The sequence below is a fragment of the Salvelinus sp. IW2-2015 genome, linkage group LG32 (assembly GCF_002910315.2).
Source record: "Salvelinus sp. IW2-2015 linkage group LG32, ASM291031v2, whole genome shotgun sequence".
Lineage (NCBI taxonomy): Eukaryota > Metazoa > Chordata > Actinopteri > Salmoniformes > Salmonidae > Salvelinus > Salvelinus sp. IW2-2015.
The window spans coordinates 24,559,932-24,579,459 of NC_036871.1; the positions used below are offsets into that span (position 1 = coordinate 24,559,932).

General features: G+C 41.9%; 1 pseudogene; it reads left to right on the top strand.

The window, feature by feature from the left end:
• Positions 1 to 19,528, top strand: part of LOC111956592 (vacuolar protein sorting-associated protein 4B-like) — a 37,497-nt pseudogene that overhangs the window by 6,207 nt on the left and 11,762 nt on the right.

The following is a 19,528-nucleotide window of genomic DNA, read 5'->3' on the forward strand; positions in this document are numbered from 1 at the left end:
AAATTAAGGACCATGACAAGAAACCCTGCTGATGAAAAGCAGAACGTTTCACTGGAACTTTATCAATATTATAATTGCAAATCAACATGAAGTTAAGGCCACCAAAAGTAAAGACATAATGAGAAATAAAATTCCACATAGAAGTGGGACTTCTTAGGAATTGTTTTATCCAATTGATCTTATTAAAAGTATTATGTAAGGTAGTAAAGTCCAGAAAATTCAGCCCACCATACACCATACTTCAGCCCACCAAATTCAGCCCACCCACCATAAGTGTTCATTAGARGTTTTCCTAATGTAATGGGTACGGTTTCTYCACAAAGTTGAAAAGCATCTGTTCTATCTCCTTGCTTATTTTACCGTCAAGATATAAAGATAGAGCGCCATAGAGATACCTTCAGYCTTGGTTATTAGGACTCTTCCTTTTAAAGAKAAGTCCYTCTGTAGCCATTGATTTAGCATCTTCAGGGTTTTTTAAATAAAAGGGTTAAATTTTAGTAAGCCTCTAGACTTCTGATCCTTAGTAATGGTTATGCCTAAATATGTAAGTTCTTCTTTCACTGGAAAACCATAATATGAAGGTGTCACAATCTTTGACAGCTATGAGTTCACATGTATTAATGTTAAGATATAGACCAGATGCTTTGGAAAATGATGGTATCACATTGATCAATATGAGAATTTGGTTAGCGTCTTTCAGAAAAAGTGTAGTATCGTCAGCCAGCTGGCTTAAAATAATTTCTTTACCAGCTATGGAAATACCYTGTAAAGGACTGTTATTTAAAGAATTTGGGTGATTTAATAAAAACTTACGGAGAGATAGGACAACCTTGCCTAATTCCTCTCTTTAACTCAAATCTAGGTGAGGTGCCATATTTAAATTTGATAGAGCTATTACCATTTGTATAGAGTCTTAATAGCCTTACAGAAAAAATCCCCAAACCAAATTTCTCAAGGGAGTGGAAGAGGAACTAATGCTCTGTGTCAAATGCTTTATAAAAAAAATAATAATAAAACTCAGCAAAAAAAGAACTGTCTTTCAAAGATAATTTGTAAAAATCAAATAACTTAACAGATTTTCACTGTAAAGGGTTCAAACACTGTTTCCCATGCTTTGTTCAATGAACCATAAACAATTAATGAACATGCACCTGTGACGGTCATTAAGCACACACAGCTTACAGACGGTAGGCAATTAAGGTCACAGTTATGAAAACTTAGGACACTTAAGAAGCCTTTCTACTGACTCTGAGAAACACCAAAAGAAAGATGCCCAGGTCCCTGCTCATCTGCCGTGAACGTGCCTTAGGCATGCTGCAAGGAGGCATGCAGACTGCAGATGTAGCCAGGCAATAAATTGCAATGTCCGTACTGTGACACGCCTAAGACAGTGCTACATGGAGACAGGACGGACAGCTGATCGTCCTCGCAGTGGCAAGACCACGTGTAACAACACCCGCACAGGATCGGTACATCCGAACAACACACCTGCGGACAGGTAAAGGATGGCAACAACAACTGCCCGATTACACCAGAACGCACAATCCTTCCATCAGTGCTCAGACTGTCCGCAATAGCTGAGAGAGGCGGGACTGAGCGCTTGTAGGCCTGTTGTAAGGCAGGTCCTCACCAGACATCACCGGCAAAACGTTGCCTATGGCACAAACCCACCCTCGCTGGACCAGACAGGCCTGGCAAAAAGTGCTCTTCACTGACGAGTCGCGGTTTTGTCTCACCAGGGTGATGGTCGGATTCGCATTTATCGTCGAAGGAATGAGCGTTACACCGAGGCCTGTACTCTGGAGCGGGATCGATTTGGAGGTGGAGGGTCCATCATGGTCTGGGGCGATGTGTCACAGCATCATCGGACTGAGCTTGTTGTCATTGCAGGCAATCTCAACACTGTGCGTTACAGGGAAGACATCCTCCTCCCTCATGTGGTACCTTTCCTGCAGGCTCAATCCGAAATTGACCCTCCAGCATGACAATGCCACCAGCCATACTGCTCGTTCTGTGCGTGATTTCCTGCAAGGAATGTCAGTGTTCTGAGATGGCCAGCGAAGAGCCCGGATCTCAAACCCATTGAGCACGTCTGGGACCTGTTGGATCGGAGGGTGAGGGCCAGGGCCATTACCCCCAGAAAAGTCTGGGAACTTGCAGGTGCCTTGGTGGAAGAGTGGGGTAACATCTCACRGCAAGAACTGGCAAATCTGGTGCAGTCCATGAGGAGATGCACTGCAGTACTTAATGCAACTGGTGGCCACACCAGATACTGATTGTTACTTTGATTTTGACCCCCCCCTCCCTTTGTTCAGGGACACATTATTCAATTTCTGTTAGTCACATGTCTGTGGAAAGTGTTCAGTGTATGTCTGTTGTTGAATCTTATGTTCATACAAATATTTACACATGTTAAGTTTGCTGAAAATAAATGCAGTTGACAGTGAGGACGTTTCTTTTTTCGCTGAGTTTATGAACCTATCCTTGGTTATTAGTTCTGAGTACTCAAGTATGTCTAATACTAGTCTGATATTGTTAGAAATATGTCTGTTCCTCAAAGCAAGACTGTGTTTCATCAATGATTGCATCCAGGACTTCTTCAATTATTTGTGCAAGTAGTAAGGCTAATGTCTCATAGTCACTATTAAAAAGACAAATTGGACTCCAGTKAACAATGTAACAAACATTTACGCAAACTGAACGCACCTCTGACGACCAGTTACGTCATTTCGTGTTTGCGTTCTACGGAAATCAACTACATCAACTACCAGTGTTTCCACTGGGATAGCACAGCCACAAAGTCAAAAAAACGTCTATCGTAAATATTAGTGAAAACCAAATTTAAGTCTAAGCATTTACTGTTAGGTTTAAAATAATATTTTAATAAGATAAATTGTATAAATGGGCGGGGTTTATGACTGTGGCGACCCTGAATGCGGATTTCTTTTTTAAGCTTCAGTGTTATTCAACGACCTGAAAAAGGAAAACAATCCAGTTGATTTTAAATTAAATAGCGACTGATGGGCTGTAGTTTTAATTATTAACAAATATAAGGCCTGTTTTGCCGCTTATTATATTCTAAACTATTTTATTGACAAGTAATTAGCCATTATGGCTGCCAACAACAATTTACAGGTAAGTTGGGAAACTGCTTACTATTGTAGCTAGTTAGCAACCCACACAGTTTAGCTATCTAACTAACGTTTGTGATTCGTTTTTGGTTATCTTGTTAACTAGGTAATCAAATGACCAACTTGCCGTTATACCAGTGTYGATGTGAGCTAGCTAGCTTTAGCTATCTGGCTACGATAAAGTTATGTTAGGTAACGTTAGCTAGCTAGCTGAGTAACGTTAGTTATTTTGTTACTGCGAGCTTGCTAATTTGAGGACAGAGCAACAACTAACGTTAACATTAGTCACTCAAATTCGTTGAAGCCTGTTTAACTAGCTCACTTTTTAACGTTAACTTTTACCTGAAACTTGATTGCATGCACGTTTCCTAGAAGCTAGTTACAGTAGCAAAGTTGACATGTTCATGTTGGTTTAAATGTGTACAATAATTGACCCCTTGCCTAGCTTCTCGATGACTAGCGCTCCCCCCAGCAAGGCCAAGACAATCTGAAATGTCAATAAACTAGTACCATGATAATGTAATCGACTAGTTAACTATCTAACAAAACCTGTCGTGAGTTGATTGTTGATATTTAGCTAATTTGGTTCCCTGTCAGTCCAACTGTTTKTAGGAAGTGAAACTGCAGCCACGCTCTCTTAGTTAACGTTAGATTGTGCACATTTTTTTGGCTTCGAGGAGGGGAAGCAAATAAACAATGATTTGGTTCGTGTCTAGCTTGTTAGCTAGCTAATGCTAAGTTAGCTGGCTAGCCAGTTCAATGAATGATCATATCACACAACGTTAGCTGACGACGTCTTAACTTTAGATAATTAGTATTCATTATTACAGGAAAATAAACTCACATGAAATAAGCGTTAATGGCGAGYTAATGACAGAAAATAGCTTACGCTTGTGAGTGTGACGATATAAAAGCAGGGCATTCCCCGGAGAATTTTTTAATTTGGGACACTGTCTCGTTGGCCTAACGTTATATCCTAATTTGACTTTGGTGCAGGTCATGTTGTTATTCACATTACCGTCACTGGTAAACACTATTTCAAATAAAATCAATGTTTGTCACATGCACAGGATATAGAAGATGTAAACGGTACAGTGAAATGGTTACTTGCATAGTGGAGTCTTGTTTAGACAGTTAYCTAGCTAGCTAAGCAATGAACCATAATCCCAACTCRTGACGTTACTACCCTGCATGAATCTGCTGGCAGCTAATATTAACAAACTAGGTTCAATGTTAGCTAACATTAGGCTATAACTAGAAATGCAGATGGTTCTGAAATACAAATATTACTACACAGATCATACACGTAATCTTAGTTAGGGAGCCAGCTATCTAACAGTACGCTTTAACTTGAAAAGGGAACCGCTTTCTGACAAAATTAGAAATTTAGAATATCTGAAAAAAGTAGCTAGCTAGACTCTTTTTTTACACGAATACATGGATGAGCGCTTCTCCCTCTGTCACGGATGCCATGGTTGCCCTTAGTTTGAAGATAAAGTCTGGAGACAGGTGTTTYATACAACAGCCTTTTGCGTGTTCTCTTTTCGACTCCCTCTTCATATTTGCAATCAAACGCCAGAATCGTCTCCATCTAATCCTTAGCTATCATACTCTGCTTCCATCGGACATCAAAGAGCACCTTTGAAATAAAACATGTTATAAAGKATTACCTACACATACTGAGCAGCTCATTTTATAGACAAACGTGCTACATGGCAGACCAATCCGAACTCATCTCTCGCCATATCCAGCCCAACCATTATCACAGCTAATCATGGCTAATAGGAAGTCCCTGTCTTGTTCTGTGGCTAAACCAACTAGGCTTGTAATTTAACAATTGTTGTTGTATTTACAGATGGCATACAAGTTTGTTATTAAGGCACATGAATATTGTTCCAGATGGCATTTCTGCCAAACTCATTTTAATTAAAAAAATAATAATATATGTTTACCATAGAGTTAATCAGGCTGTTGATTGTGGAATGCTGTCCCACTCCTTCAATGGCTGTGTGAAGTGTCTTGATATTTTCTGGATACACGCTGTCGATCCAGGGCTTCCCAAACATGCTCAAATGTATTTATATAGCCCTTCTTACATCAGCTGATGTCACAAAGTGCTGTACAGAAACCCAGCCTAAAACCCCAAACAGCAAGCAATGCAGGTGTAGAAGCACGGTGGCTAGGAAAAACTCCCTTAGAAAGGCCAGAACCTAGGAAGAAACCTAGAGAGGAACCAGGCTATGAGGGGTTGCCAGTCCTCTTCTGGCTGTGCCGGCTGGAGATTATAACAGAACATGGCCAAGATGTTCAAATGTTCATAGATGACCAGCAGGGTCAAATAATAATAATCACAGTGGTTGTCGAGGGTGCAACCGGTCAGCACCTCAGGAGTAAATGTCAGTTGGCTTTTCATAGCTGATCATTCAGAGTATCTCTACCGCTCTTGCTGTCTCTAGTTGAAAACAGCAGATCTGGGACAGATGGCATGTCCGGTGAACAGGTCAGGGTTCCATAACCACAGGCAGAACAGTTGAAACTGGAGCAGCAGCACGGCCAGGTGTACTGGGGGTCAGCAAGGAGTCATCAGGCAAGGTAGTCCTGAGGCATGGTCCTAGGGCTCAGGTCCTCCGAGAGAGAGAAAGAAAGAGAGAATTAGAGAGAGCATACTTAAATTCACACAGGAGACTGGATAAGACAGGAGAAATACTCCAGATATAACAGACTGACCCTAGCCCCCCGACATAAACTAATGCAGCATAAATACTGGAGGCTGGGAGGGGACGGGAGACACTGTGGCCCCATCCGACGATACCCCCGGACAGGTCCAAACAGGCAGGATATAACCCCACCCACTTTGCCAAAGCACAGCCCCCACACCACTAGAAGGATATCTTCRACCACCAAYTTACCATCCTGAGACAAGGCCGAGTATAGCCCACAAAGATCTCTGCCACGGCACAGCYCAAGGGGGGGCGCCAACCGGGACAGGAAGATCACGTCAGTGACTCAACCCACTCAAGTTACACACCCCTCCTAGGGACTAAGCCAGTGACTCAGCCCCTGTAATAGGGTTAGAGGCAGAGAATCCCAGTGGAGAGAGGGGGGGAACCAGCCAGGCAGAGACAGCAAGGGCGGTTCGTTGCTCCAGTGTCTTTCCGTTCACCTTCACACTCCTGGGCCAGACTACATTGAATCATAGGACCTACTGAAGAGATAAGTCTTCAATAAAGACTCAAAGGTTGAGACCGAGTCTGCGTCTCTCACATAGATAGGCAGACCATTTCATACAAATGGAGCTCTATAGGAGAAAGCCCTGCCTCCAGCTGTTTGCTTAGAAATTCTAGGGACAGTAAGGAGGCCTGCGTCTTGTGACCGTAGTGTACATGTAGGTATGTACGGCAGGACCAAATCGTAAAGATGGGTAGGAGCAAGCCCATGTAATGCTTTGTAGGTTAGCAGTAAAACCTTAATCAGCCCTTGCCTTAACATACTCRCATGTCTGAGTATGTTTTTCAGCTTCCAGGAATTGTGTACAGATCCTTGCGACATGGGGCTGTGCATTATAATGCTGAAACATGAGGTGATGGTGGTGGATGAATGGCACGACTATGGGCCTCAGGATCACGTCACAGTATCTTTGTGCGTTCAAATTGCCATTGATAAAATGCAATTGTGTTTGTTGTCCGTAGCTTATGCTTGCCCATACCATAACCACACCACCACCGTGGGGCATTCTGTTCACAACATTGACATCAGCAAACTGCTCGCTCGCATGACGCCATTCATGTGGTCTGCGGTTGTGAAGTGGGTTGGACGTACTGCCAAATTCTCTAAAACAACGTTGGAGGCAGCTTATGTTAGAGAAATTAACATTAMATTTTCCAGCAACAGCTCTGGTGGACATTCTAGCAGTCAGCGTGCTAATTGCACCCTCCCTCAACTTGAGACATGGCATTGTGTTGTGTGACACAACTGCTTGTTTTACAGTGGCCTTTCATTGTCCAGAGCACAAGGTGCACCTGTGTAATTATCATGCTGTTTAAGCAGCTTTTTGATATGCCACACCTGTCAGGTGGATGGATTATCTTGGCAAAAGAGAAATGCTCACTAACAGGGTTGTAAACAAATTTGTGCACGGCATTTGAGAAGTTTTTTGTGCGTATGGAACCATTTCTAAGATTTTATTTTAGCTCATGAAACATGGGACCAACACTTCACATGTTGCGTTTATTTTTTGTTCAATGTAGTTGGCTTCCGGGTTAAGCGGGCATTGTGTCAAGAAGCAGCGCAGCTTGGTTGGATCGTGTTTCGGAGGAGGCACGGCTCTCTGCCTTTGCCTCTCCAGAGTCCGTACGGGAATTGCCATGAAATTGGGGAGACAAAGTTATAAAAGAGAAATGATTTGTTTCAAAAGTTAATGCCGACTTGAGCTATCTTTAGCCCCAAAAAATGTATTGAAGTGATTGGGGCAAGCTCATCATGTTAAAAAGTTGTGGCAAAATCATCTCTAATTTCAAACCAGGGTTTCTGTTAGCCAGATTTTATCAAAAAAAAGTATATATATATACTTTTTTTGTGTGTGTGTAATATCTATATCAAAGTATTTTAAATTTTTATAGAAAATAAATAAAAAGCTGATGAAGTAAACCTGGCACCAGCCAATTGTCGGGAGAAGAAAAATAATGCTTTTAGCCTAATTGATAGAAATACTAGGCGATGGAAATACAATTGACCGGTTTAGCGGAATTAAATTGGCCACTGTATTTTCATAGGTTATTACAGGCACAGCATACACAGCCTATGAGTGGAAAATCTGTCAGACCGCTTGAAAGCTGCTGCTACAGTGGTGTTTTCCCATTAATTCCCTTATGTAATGAACATTCACTCGTAGGCTACTACCTTGTACGCTTATGTGAAGAAATAAATAGTTTATTAACATTTTAAGATAACTGTTATGTTGCATCAGCCTCATTGCTTTTTTTATGTGTTTTTTCTATGTATCCTGGGCCTACTGGTTGTATGCATTTGGGATCTATCGTCTAACTAAATTTGTTCTCTAATTCACGGAAGATCTGATGGGATACATATTCACCCATTCGGTTGGCTCTCTCATTGAGCGGGTTCCCGCKAATAAATATCTGGGTATTTGGATTGCTAAAGATATGTTTAAAAATATATACTGATAAGCTAGTTAAAAAGCTAAGGTTTAAAGTGGGCTTCTTTTTTAGAAATAGATGTTGCCTCTACATCAACTTTCCTGCCAGTTCTTGACTTTGACACAATTTACCAGAATGCAGAAGCCACTACTCTTAAACCATTGGGTGTTGTCTGCCATAGCGCCCTTCACTTTATTACAGGTGACAGTTTTAGTACTCATCACTGCATCCTGTATCAGAATGTCGCCTGGACCTCACTAAAGTCCTGTAGATCACTTMATTWTTCCCTTGTTTACAAAGCTCTGCTCCACAAGCTTCCAACATACCTCACTTGAAATATAAAAATATGTGATACCAAATTGATTCGCAAGGTTGGTTAACTCTTCATGTCCCGCTTGTCTCCACAACGTTTAGTAAATCCGCCTTTAGGTTTAATGCACCACAGTTACGGAATACCTGTAATAAAACAAACACTTCCCTGGTGCCCATAGGGCAGTTTAAAACGCTGTTAAATTAGTCTGCTGAAGTGTGCAAATGTTTCAATTGACTATTACATCAGGTTATTACAAGTTATAATGTATTTATAGCTGTCTTGTAGTTTTATATTTTATATATTGACTATTACATCAGGTTATTACAAGTTAGAATGTATTTATAGCTGTCTTGTAGTTTTATATTTTGGTTTTGTTGATGGGATTTTTGTCCTCGGGGCACCATTGCAAATGAAGCATTGTTCTCAATCCCCCCCCCCCCCCCCCCCAAAAAAAACCTGTCTGTCTGGAATAGGCTATTTCTTTCTCACAGAGGAACAACACGCCACGTGTGATCACGATCTCCATAGCCGATGGAAGTAAGACCTTTAAACAGGTCAGGGTTCACAAGGCCACAGGGCCAGATGGATTACCAGGACGTGTACTCCAAGCATGCGCTGACCAACTGGCAAGTGTCTTCACTGACATTTTCAACCTGTCCCTGACCGAGTCTGTAATACCAATATGTTTCAAGCAGACCACCATTGTCCCTGTGGCCAAGAATACCAAGGTAACCTGCCTACATGACTACCGWCCCATAGCACTCACGTCTGTAGCCATGAAGTGCTTTGAAAGGCTGGTCATGGCTCACGTCAACAACATTATCCCAGAAACCCTAGACCCACTCCAATGTGCATACCGCCCCAACTGATCCACAGTTGATGCAATTTCTATTCCCTTCCATACTGCTCTATCCCACCTGGACAAAAGGAACACCTGTGAGAATGCTATTCATTGACTACAGCTCAGCGTTCAACACCATAGTGCCCTCAAAGCTCATGAATAAACTWAGGACCCTGGGACTAAACACCTCCTTCTGCAACTGGATCCTGGACTTCCTGACCGGCTGCCCCCAGGTGATAAGGGTAGGTAACAACACATCYGCCACACTGATCCTCAACATGGGCCCCTCAGGGGTGCATGCTCAGTCYCCTCCTGTACTCCCTGTTCACTCATGACAGCACGGCCAGGCACGACTCCAACACCGTCATCAAGTTTGCCGATGACACAACAGTGGTARGCCTGATCAGCGACGAGACAGCCTATAGGGAGGAGGTCAGAGACCTGGCCGTGTGGTGCCAGGACAACAACCTCTCCCTCAATGTGTTCAATACAAAGGAGATGATTGTGGACTACAGGAAAAAGAGGACAGAGCACGCCCCCTTCTCATCGATGRGGCTGTAGTGGAGCAGGTTGAGAGCTTCAAGTTCCTTGGCGTCCACATCACCAACAAACTAACATGGTCCAAGCACACCAAGACAGTTGTGAAGAGGGCACGTCAAAACCTATTTCCCCCTCAGGAGACTGAAAAGATTTGGCATGGGTCCTCAGATCCTCAAAAGTTTCTACAGCTGCACCATCGAGAGCATCCTGACTGGTTGCATCACTGGCTGGTATAGCAACTGCTCGGCCTCCGACCGCAAGACACTACAGAGGGTAGTGCATAYGGCCCAGTACATCACTGAGGCCAAGCTTCCTGCCATCCAGGAGCTCTATACCAGGCGGTGTCAAAGGAAGGCCCAAAAAATTATCAAGGACTCCAKCCATCCTAGTCATACTGTTCTCGTTGCTACTGCACGGCAAGTKGTACCGGAGCGCCAAGTCTAGGTCCAAGAGGCTGTTAAGAAGCTTCTACCCYCAAGCCATAAGACTCCTAAACATCTAATCAAATGGCTACCCAGACTATTTGCATTGCCCACCCCCTATTTTACGCTGCTGCTATCCTCTGTTTATTATCTATGCATAGTCACTTTAACTCTACCCACATGTACATATTGCCTCAATTACCTCAACTAACCAGTGCCCCTGAACATTGACTCTGTACCAGTATCCCTGTATATAGTCTCGCGACTGTTATTTTACTGCTGCTTTTTTACCTAACACTTCTTTTTCTTAACTGCATTGTTGGTTAAGGGCTAGTAAAGTAAGCATTTYACTGTAAGGTCTACTACACCTGTTGTATTCGGCGCATGTGACAAATAAAWTTTGATTTCGCCAATAGAATATGTATACTTTTCTACTATGGGGAATATTAGGTTGACATAGGCTGGTGATTTTACTGTTTGTTACTAGTCTTGTTTCTAGAGGAAAAGTAAATGTGGCAGTCAGCATCGAAATTAGGTAAGATGTGTAACCATKATCTAAATGTGATTTCTGACATTGAGCASCGTGGCTGGACGCCCTAATCCGGTTACGCACCCAATGCATATGGGTCCGGTACATTTCTCAACTGTCGGTTAACAAAAAAGTCTGTCATATCAGGCGTCACAATTTCCTAATGGAAATTCTGCTTCAAACCAAGTCTTTCAGTTGATTTGTTCACATAATTTTGTTATGCTTAGCAGTAGCATTTGAAACAAAACAAAGCGGTGCATTAGTCTCTCCTGGCCCATATACTTTTTTCAGGGTACATGGAAAATGGAAGTCCAAAAAAGAAAAATACCTTAACATTTTATTTGGGCCTCTCAAAACACAAATTTAAACATCTTAGCTCTGGAACAATATTTTGTTTCATACCCTCAGCATTTTATAAAATAATGTGCTTTAACTTTAGCAGGCCTTTATCTGAAAAGGCTAGACTAGAAATAACATAGTAAAGTACTGGACACCAGTATCTTTGGGCTCCCGTGTGGCGCAGCAGTCAAGGMATTGCATCTGTGCAAGAGGCGTCACTGCAGTACCTGGTTTAAATCCAGGCTGCTTCACATCCGGCCGTGATTGGGAGTCCCATAGGGCGGCGCACAATTGGCACAGCGTTRTCCGGGTTTGACCTGGTTAGGCCATCATTGTAAATCAGAATTTGTTCTTAACTGACTTGCCTAGTTTAATAAAGGTTTAAATAAAAATAACACTCAAATTAGTATGACATGTTAAGTTTGGTATGGTTACATAACGCGAATATCTAGCAACCCAAAGGTTGTGAGTTTGAATCTCATCACTGACAATTTTAGCTAATTTGCAACTTTTCAATTACTTATTACTTTTTAGCAACCTTGCAACTACTTGGCATGTTAGCTAACCCTTCCCCTAACCCTAAACTTAATCATTTTAGCTAACCCTAACCTTAAAACCCTTTAACCTAACTCCCAAATGTAACACTAACCCCTAGCTACCTAGAATTTGTAACATAACATACATTTAGCAAATTTGTAACATAATGGACTTTTTAGAATTATTTTAGATTTTTTTTACATTTAATACGAATTGTAATTAGTAACATATCATACTAAATGGAGTGTCTCGGATTTACACTAYTTACACTACCGGTCAAAAGTTTTAGAACACCTACTCATTCAAGGGTTTTTCTTTATTTTACCTTTATTTATTTTTTTACATTGTTGAACAATAGTGAAGACATCAAAACTATGAAATAACACATGGAATCATATAGGAACCAAAACATTGTTAAACAATTTCTAAATATATTTGCGATTCTTCAAATAGCCACCCTTTGTCTTGACAGCTTGCACTCTCTTGGCATTCTCTCAACCAGATTCATGAGGTAGTCACCTGGAATGCATTTCAATTAACATGTGTGCCTTAAGTTGTGGAATTTCTCCCTTAATGTGTTTTGAGCCAATCAGTTATGCTGTGACAAGGTAGGGGGTATACAGAAGATGGCTCTATTTGGTAAAAGACCAAGTCCATGTTATGGCAAGAACAGCTCAAATAAGCAAAGAGAGTCATCATTACATGAAGGTCAGTCAATCTGGAAAATTTCATGAACTTTGAAAGTTTCTTCAAGTGCAGTCGCAAAAACCATCAAGCGCTATGAAAAAACTGGTTCTCATGGGGACCGCCACAGGAAAGGAAGAGTAACCTCTGCTGCAGAGGATAAGTTCATTAGTCATCAGCCTCAGAAATTACCAGCCCAATAAATGCTTCAAAGTTCAAGTAACAGACACATCTCAACATCAACTGTTCAGAGGAGACTGCGTGAATCAGGCCTTCATGGTCGAATTGCTGCAAAGAAACCACTACCAAAGCACACCAATAAGAATACTTGCTTGGGCCAAGAAACACGAGCAAWGGACATTAGACCRGTGGAAATCTGCCCTTTGGTCTCATGAGTCCAAATTTGAGATTTTTGTTTCCAACCGCCGTGTCTTTGTGAGACGCGGTTTGGGTGAACAGATGATCTCTGCATGTGTATTTCCCACCGTGAAGCATGAAGGTTTGGAGGCGCTTTGCTGGTGATACTGTCAGTGATTATTATTATTATTATATTTTTTTTTTAAGAAGTCAAGGCACACTTAACCAGCATGGCTACCAGGGCATTCTGCAGTGATACGCCATCCCATCTGGTTTGGGCTTAGTCCCACTATCATTTGTTTATCAACAGGACAATGACCCAACACACCTCCAGGCTGTGTAAGGGCTATTTTACCAAGAAGGWGAGTGATGGAGTGCTGCATCAGATGACCTGGCCTCCACAATCCCCCCGATCTCAACCAAATTGAGATGGTTTGGGATGAGTTGGACCGCAGAGTGAATGAAAAGCAGCCAATAATTGCTCAGCATTTGTGAGAACTCCTTCAAGACTATTGGAAAAGCATTTAAGGTGAAAATGGTTGAGAGAAGGCCAAGAGTGTTTTAAAGCTGTCAAGGCAAAGGGTGGCTATTTGTATAATCTCAAATATAAAAACTATTTTTTTGGGGGGGTTACTACATGATTCCATATGTGTTATTTCATAGTTATCTCTTCACTATTATTCTACAATGTAGAAAAATAGTGAAAATAAAGAAAAACCCTTTAATAACTAGGTTTTCTAAAACTTTTGACTGGTGGTGTATGTATATTCGTATACATACACACACAAGTATGTGGACAGCTCTTCAAATTAGTGCATTTGGCTATTTCAGCCACACCCATTGCTGATGGGTGTGTAAAATGTAGCACACAGCCATGCAATCTCCATAGACAAACATTGGCAGGAGAATGACCTTACTGAAGAGCTCAGTGACTTTCAACATGGCACTGTTATAGGATGCCACCTTTCCAAGTCAGTTCATCAAATTTCTGCCCTACTAGAGCTGTCCCGGTCAACTGTAAGTGCTGTTATTGTGAAGTAGAAACTTCTAGGAGCAACAACGGCTCACCTGTGAAGTGGTGAGAAACAACCGCCGAGTGCTGAAACACGTAGAGCGTAAAAAAKAATCTGTCCTCAGTTGCAACACTCAATGCCGAGTTCCAAACTGCCTCTGGAAGCAACTTCAGCAAAATTAATTATTTGTCAGGGCCTCATTAAATGGGTTTCCATGGCTGAGCATGAAAACCCAGATCTCCATGTGCAATGCCAAGCGTCGGCTGGAGTGGTGTAAAACTTGTCGCCGTGGAAACGTGTTCTCTTGAGTGATGAATCAAGCTTCACCATCTGGMAGTCCGACGGATTAATCTGGGTTTGGCGGATGCCAGGAGAACACTACCTGCCCCAATGCGTAGTGCCAAATGTAAAGTTTGGTGAAGGAATATTGGTCTGGGGCTGTTTTTCATGGTTCGGGCTAGGCCCCTTAATTCCAGTGAAGGGGTATCTTAACGCTACAGCATACAATGACATTCTTGATGATTGTGCTTCCAACTTTGGTAACAGTTTGGGGAAGGCCCTTTCCTGTTTCAGCATGACAATGCCCCCGTGCACAAAGTGAGGTTCATACAGAAATGTTTTGTTGGGATYGGTGTAAAAGAACTGACTGGCCTGTACAGAGCCCTGACCTYAACCCCATCGAACACCTTTGGGATGAATTGGAGCGCCGACTGCGAGCCAGACCTAATCACCCAACATTAGTGCCTGACCTCACTAATGCTCGTGGCTGAATGGAAGCAAGTCCCTGRCGCAATGTTCCAACATCTAGTGGAACTCGTTCCCAGAAGAATGGAGGCTATTATAGCAGCAAAGGGGGTGACCAACTCCATATTAATGATGTTCGATGAGCAGGTGTCCACATGATCATGTAGTGTACATGCAGAATAATTCGAAAGGCTCTGTGACCAGGTTGAAAGGAGGAGTTCCTGGCTGATTCATGTCATTGAAGATGCATTTTGTGATGATATTGGTCTCACCTTTGACGAGCACCTTTTTATTAGGGCTCTGATTGATAACCACTCTTTAGGGATGGTGAAAGCCAGCAGCAGATGTGACAGGCCTTTAAATCAAATCAAATTTTATTGGTCACATACACATGGTTAGCAGATGTTAATGCGAGTGTAGTGAAATGATTGTGCTTCTAGTTCCAACCATGCAGTAATATCTAACTAGTAATCTAACAATTTCACAACAACTACCTTTATACACACACAATGTAAGGGGATGGAATAAGAATATGTACATAAAAATATATGGATAAGCGATGGCTGAGCTGCATAGGCAAGATGAAGTAGTGATACGTGATAAGTAGTGATAAGTGACTAGTGATATGTTTATTACATCAAATTTTTTATTATTAAAGTGGCTAGAGATTTGAGTCAGTATGTTGGCAGCAGCCACTCAATGTTAGTGATGGCTGTTTAACAGTCTGATGGCCTTGAGATAGAAGCTGTTTTTCAGTCTCTCGGTCCCAGCTTTGATGTACAGTATATTCCTCTGAATACTAAGTGTTTTCTGTATTWTATTACTTGTATTATATTAAACGCTAGCGCAAAATTCATAGAAAGAAGATTACAATTGCATTAAATTCATGACATGTCCCCCTGTCCCTAGTGAATGTCCCATAGCTTTGAAGAGTCAATTAATTCTGATTAGCAACATCAAACTTCTTGCAGCTTCCTACACTCTTTCAATTTGTTGATTTCCTTATGTATTTGCTTTTTAATAACTTTCTCATTTCTGTTTTTCAGAAAGCCATAGATCTGGCCAGCAAGGCAGCCCAGGAGGATAAAGCTAAGAACTACGACGAGGCCCTGCGTCTATACCAACACGCTGTTCAGTACTTCCTTCACGTAGTAAAATGTATGCTTCAAGAMAATGAGATATTTGCATGCTGCTATTTCCTCTTTTAGAGTTGTAATGCTTGTCAGCAGAATGCATTTTTCCATTTCACACAGTCCAAGGGGATTACTGTAATTGTGATTATTTTCTAAATAAAAACAGATACTTGAGACAGAATTTAATACAATCCTTGCATTCCTCTCCTGCCAGATGAAGCCCAGGGTGAGAAAGCCAAACAGAGCATCAGGGCCAAGTGTGCCGAGTACCTTGACAGAGCAGAGAAGCTCAAAGAATATCTGAAGAAGAAAGAGAAGGCTCCACCCGCCAAGCCTGTGAAGGAGTCCCAAGCTGACGACAAAGGGTGTGTGTGTGGGGGGGGGGGGGTTATTGGAATGTGATGAGTCAATTAGTTGGATCAAAAACATATTGTGGTTCTGTGTACACGTGTGCTCTTCAGTATAATTGAGATGGATTATTATTGTGCAGAAATGAGAGTGATGAAGGAGACGACCCAGAAAAAAAGAAGTTCCAGAACCAACTTTCAGGTTAGTTGTATCATTGACATACTGTGTGAAATTTTTACTTTTGAATTGCATTACAACGCTCTGTCACAATTTTATAGGATTCCAAAGGTTATTTAGCTCAGTTCCACTTTACTTTTACCTCACCCGGTTGAGGTGTCTAATAAATAAATGTATTATTAGGCTTTCACATGAATGTATCTGATTATTTTCCTTTACTGTAAAATKATTTGTATGTTCCCTTCATACTGGATTTTGTTTTTTTAGGCGCCATCGTTATGGAAAAGCCAAACATCAAGTGGAATGATGTTGCCGGTTTAGAGGGAGCCAAAGAGGCCCTGAAAGAAGCTGTTATTTTGCCAATTAAATTCCCACATCTTTTCACAGGTAATGCAGTCTTACTGCCTCAGATCTCCAGAGAATTAATGATGATGTCATATCAGAATGTATGAAAAACATGCTGAAACTTCCACTATTGGCTAATTTGTTGGGTTAGGGTTAGATTCTATTMATTTGAAAATGAGAAGCTTAGCCTATTTCTTCCCCACTGTTATTCACGACCACTCCCAAAGACATGTCTCTGTCTGTCAGGTAAAAGAACGCCATGGAGGGGGATCCTGCTCTTTGGTCCTCCTGGTACAGGAAAGTCCTACCTGGCTAAAGCTGTGGCCACAGAGGCCAACAACTCCACCTTTTTCTCTATCTCCTCCTCTGACCTGGTGTCCAAGTGGCTGGGAGAGAGCGAAAAGTGAGATTTTACTCTTAATCCATGGAAGCATTAGTGATTATTTATAGATATAAATCCAATGATGCTGTTTTAATGGTTGTAAATTTGGCCTAGATTAAGCCTAGTCCTAGACTAAAAAGCAAMCTCGATAGAGATTCTATTCTCTGTTGGGGAAAAAAACATTTTTAGTCCTGGATTTAAGTTTAATCTGTGTGCGGGACACCAGCTCCATGTGTCCATTGGGGGAAAAGCATATGATCAGCTTTATGTTTCTTTGAGCCTCCTTTCTCCTCTCCAGGTTAGTAAAGAACTTGTTCACTCTTGCACGGGAGCACAAACCCTCCATCATCTTCATAGATGAGATAGACTCACTGTGCGGCTCCAGGAGTGAGAACGAGAGTGAGGCAGCTCGCCGCATCAAGACAGAGTTTCTGGTTCAGATGCAGGGTGAGAGCGACAGAAAACAATTTACATACATAAATACATACAGTACCTTCGGAAAGTATTCAGACCCCTTGGCTTTTTCCACATTTTGTTATGTTACAGCCTTATTCTAAAATTGATTAAATGTTTTTTCCCCCTCAATCTACACACGATGCCCCATAATGATAAAGCAAAACATTTTTTTTTTTTTACGAAATATTACATTTACATAAGTATTCAGACCCCTTTACTCAGTACTTTGTTGAAGCACCTTTGGCAGCAATTACAGCATCGAGTCTTCTTTGGTATGACGCTACAAGCTTGGCACACCTGTATTTGGGGAGTTTCTCCCATTCTCTGCAGATCCTCTCAACCTCTGTCAGGTTGGATGTGGAGCATTGCTGCACAGCTTTTCTCTTCAGAGATGTTCGATCGGGTTCAAGTCTGGGCTCTGGCTGGGCTACTTGAGGACATTCAGAGATTTGTCCGGAAGCCACTCCTGCGTTGTCTTGGTTGTGTGCTTAGRGTTGTTGTCCTATTGGAAGGTGAGCCTTCACACCAAATCAAATCTTATTAGTCACATGCGCCGAATACAGGACGTTATACAGGACGAAAGGGGACGTTACAGTCAAATGCTTATTTACGAGCCCCTAACCAACAATGCAGTTAAAAAAAGAATAAGAAATAAAAGTAACAAGTAATTAAAGAGCAGTAGAAAAAGAACAATAGCGAGACTATATACAGGGGGGTACCAGTAGAGTCAATGTGTGGGGGCACTGGTTAGTCAAGGTAATATGTACATTATTAAAGTGACTATGCATAGATGATGACAACAGAGTAGCAGCGGTGTAAATGAGGGGAAAGGGGACGAGGGGGCAATGCAAATAGTCTGGGTAACCATTTGATTAGATGTTGGCTTGGGGGTTTGATTAGATGTTGGCTTGGGGGTAGAAGCTGTTTAGAAGCCTCTTGGACCTAGACTTGGCGCTCCGGTAGCAGAGAACAGTCTGACTAGAGTGACTGGAGTTTTTGAACATTTTTTGAGCCTTCCTCTGACACCGCCTAGTATAGAGGTCCTGGATGGCAGGAAGCTTGGCCCCAGTGATTTACTGGGCCGTACGCACTACCCTCTGTAGTAGAGTTCGACCGATTAATCGGCATGGCCGATTAATTAGGGCCGATTTCAAGTTTTCATAACAATCAGTATTTTTGGACACCGATTTGCCAATATTATTATTATGTTTTTTTTTTAACTAGGCAAGTCAGTTAAGAACACATTCTTATTTTCAATGACGGCCTAGGAACGGTGGGTTAACTGCCTTGTTCAGGGGCAGAACGACAGATTTTTACCTTGTCAGCTCGGGGATTCGTTTTTGCAACCTTCCGGTTACTAGTCCAACGCTCTAACCACCTGCCTTACATTGCACTCCACGAGGAGCCTGCGTGGCAGGCTGACTACCTGTTACGCGAGGGCAGCAAGAAGCCAAGGTAAGTTGCTAGCTAGCACTAAACTTATCTTATAAAAACAATCAATCTTAACATAATCACTAGTTAACTACACATGGTTGATGATATTACTAGTTTATCTAGCGTGTCCTGCGTTGCATATAATCGATGCAGTGCCTGTTAATTTCTCATCAAATCACAGCCTACTTTGACAAACGGGTGATGATTTAACAAGCGCATTTGAGAAAAAAGCACTGGCGTTGCACCAATGTACCTAACCATAAACATCAATGCCTTTCTTTAAAATCAATACACAAGTATATATTTTTAAACCTGCATATTTAGTTAATATTGCCTGCTAACATGAATTTCATATAACTAGGGAAATTGTATCAATTATCTTGCGTTCCGTGCAATACTTCTGTCCCTTCTTTGGACACTGTTAACAACCCTCCAGATGAGCTTCAATGCCATACAACTCTCCTTCCGTGACCTCCAACTGCTCTTAAATACAAGTAAAACTAAATGCATGCTCTTCAACGATCGCTGCCTGCACCTGCCCGCCCGTCCAGCGTCACTACTCTGGACGGTTCTGACCTAGAATATGTGGACAACTACAAATACCTAGGTGTCTGGTTAGACTGTAAACTCTCCTTCCAGACTCACAT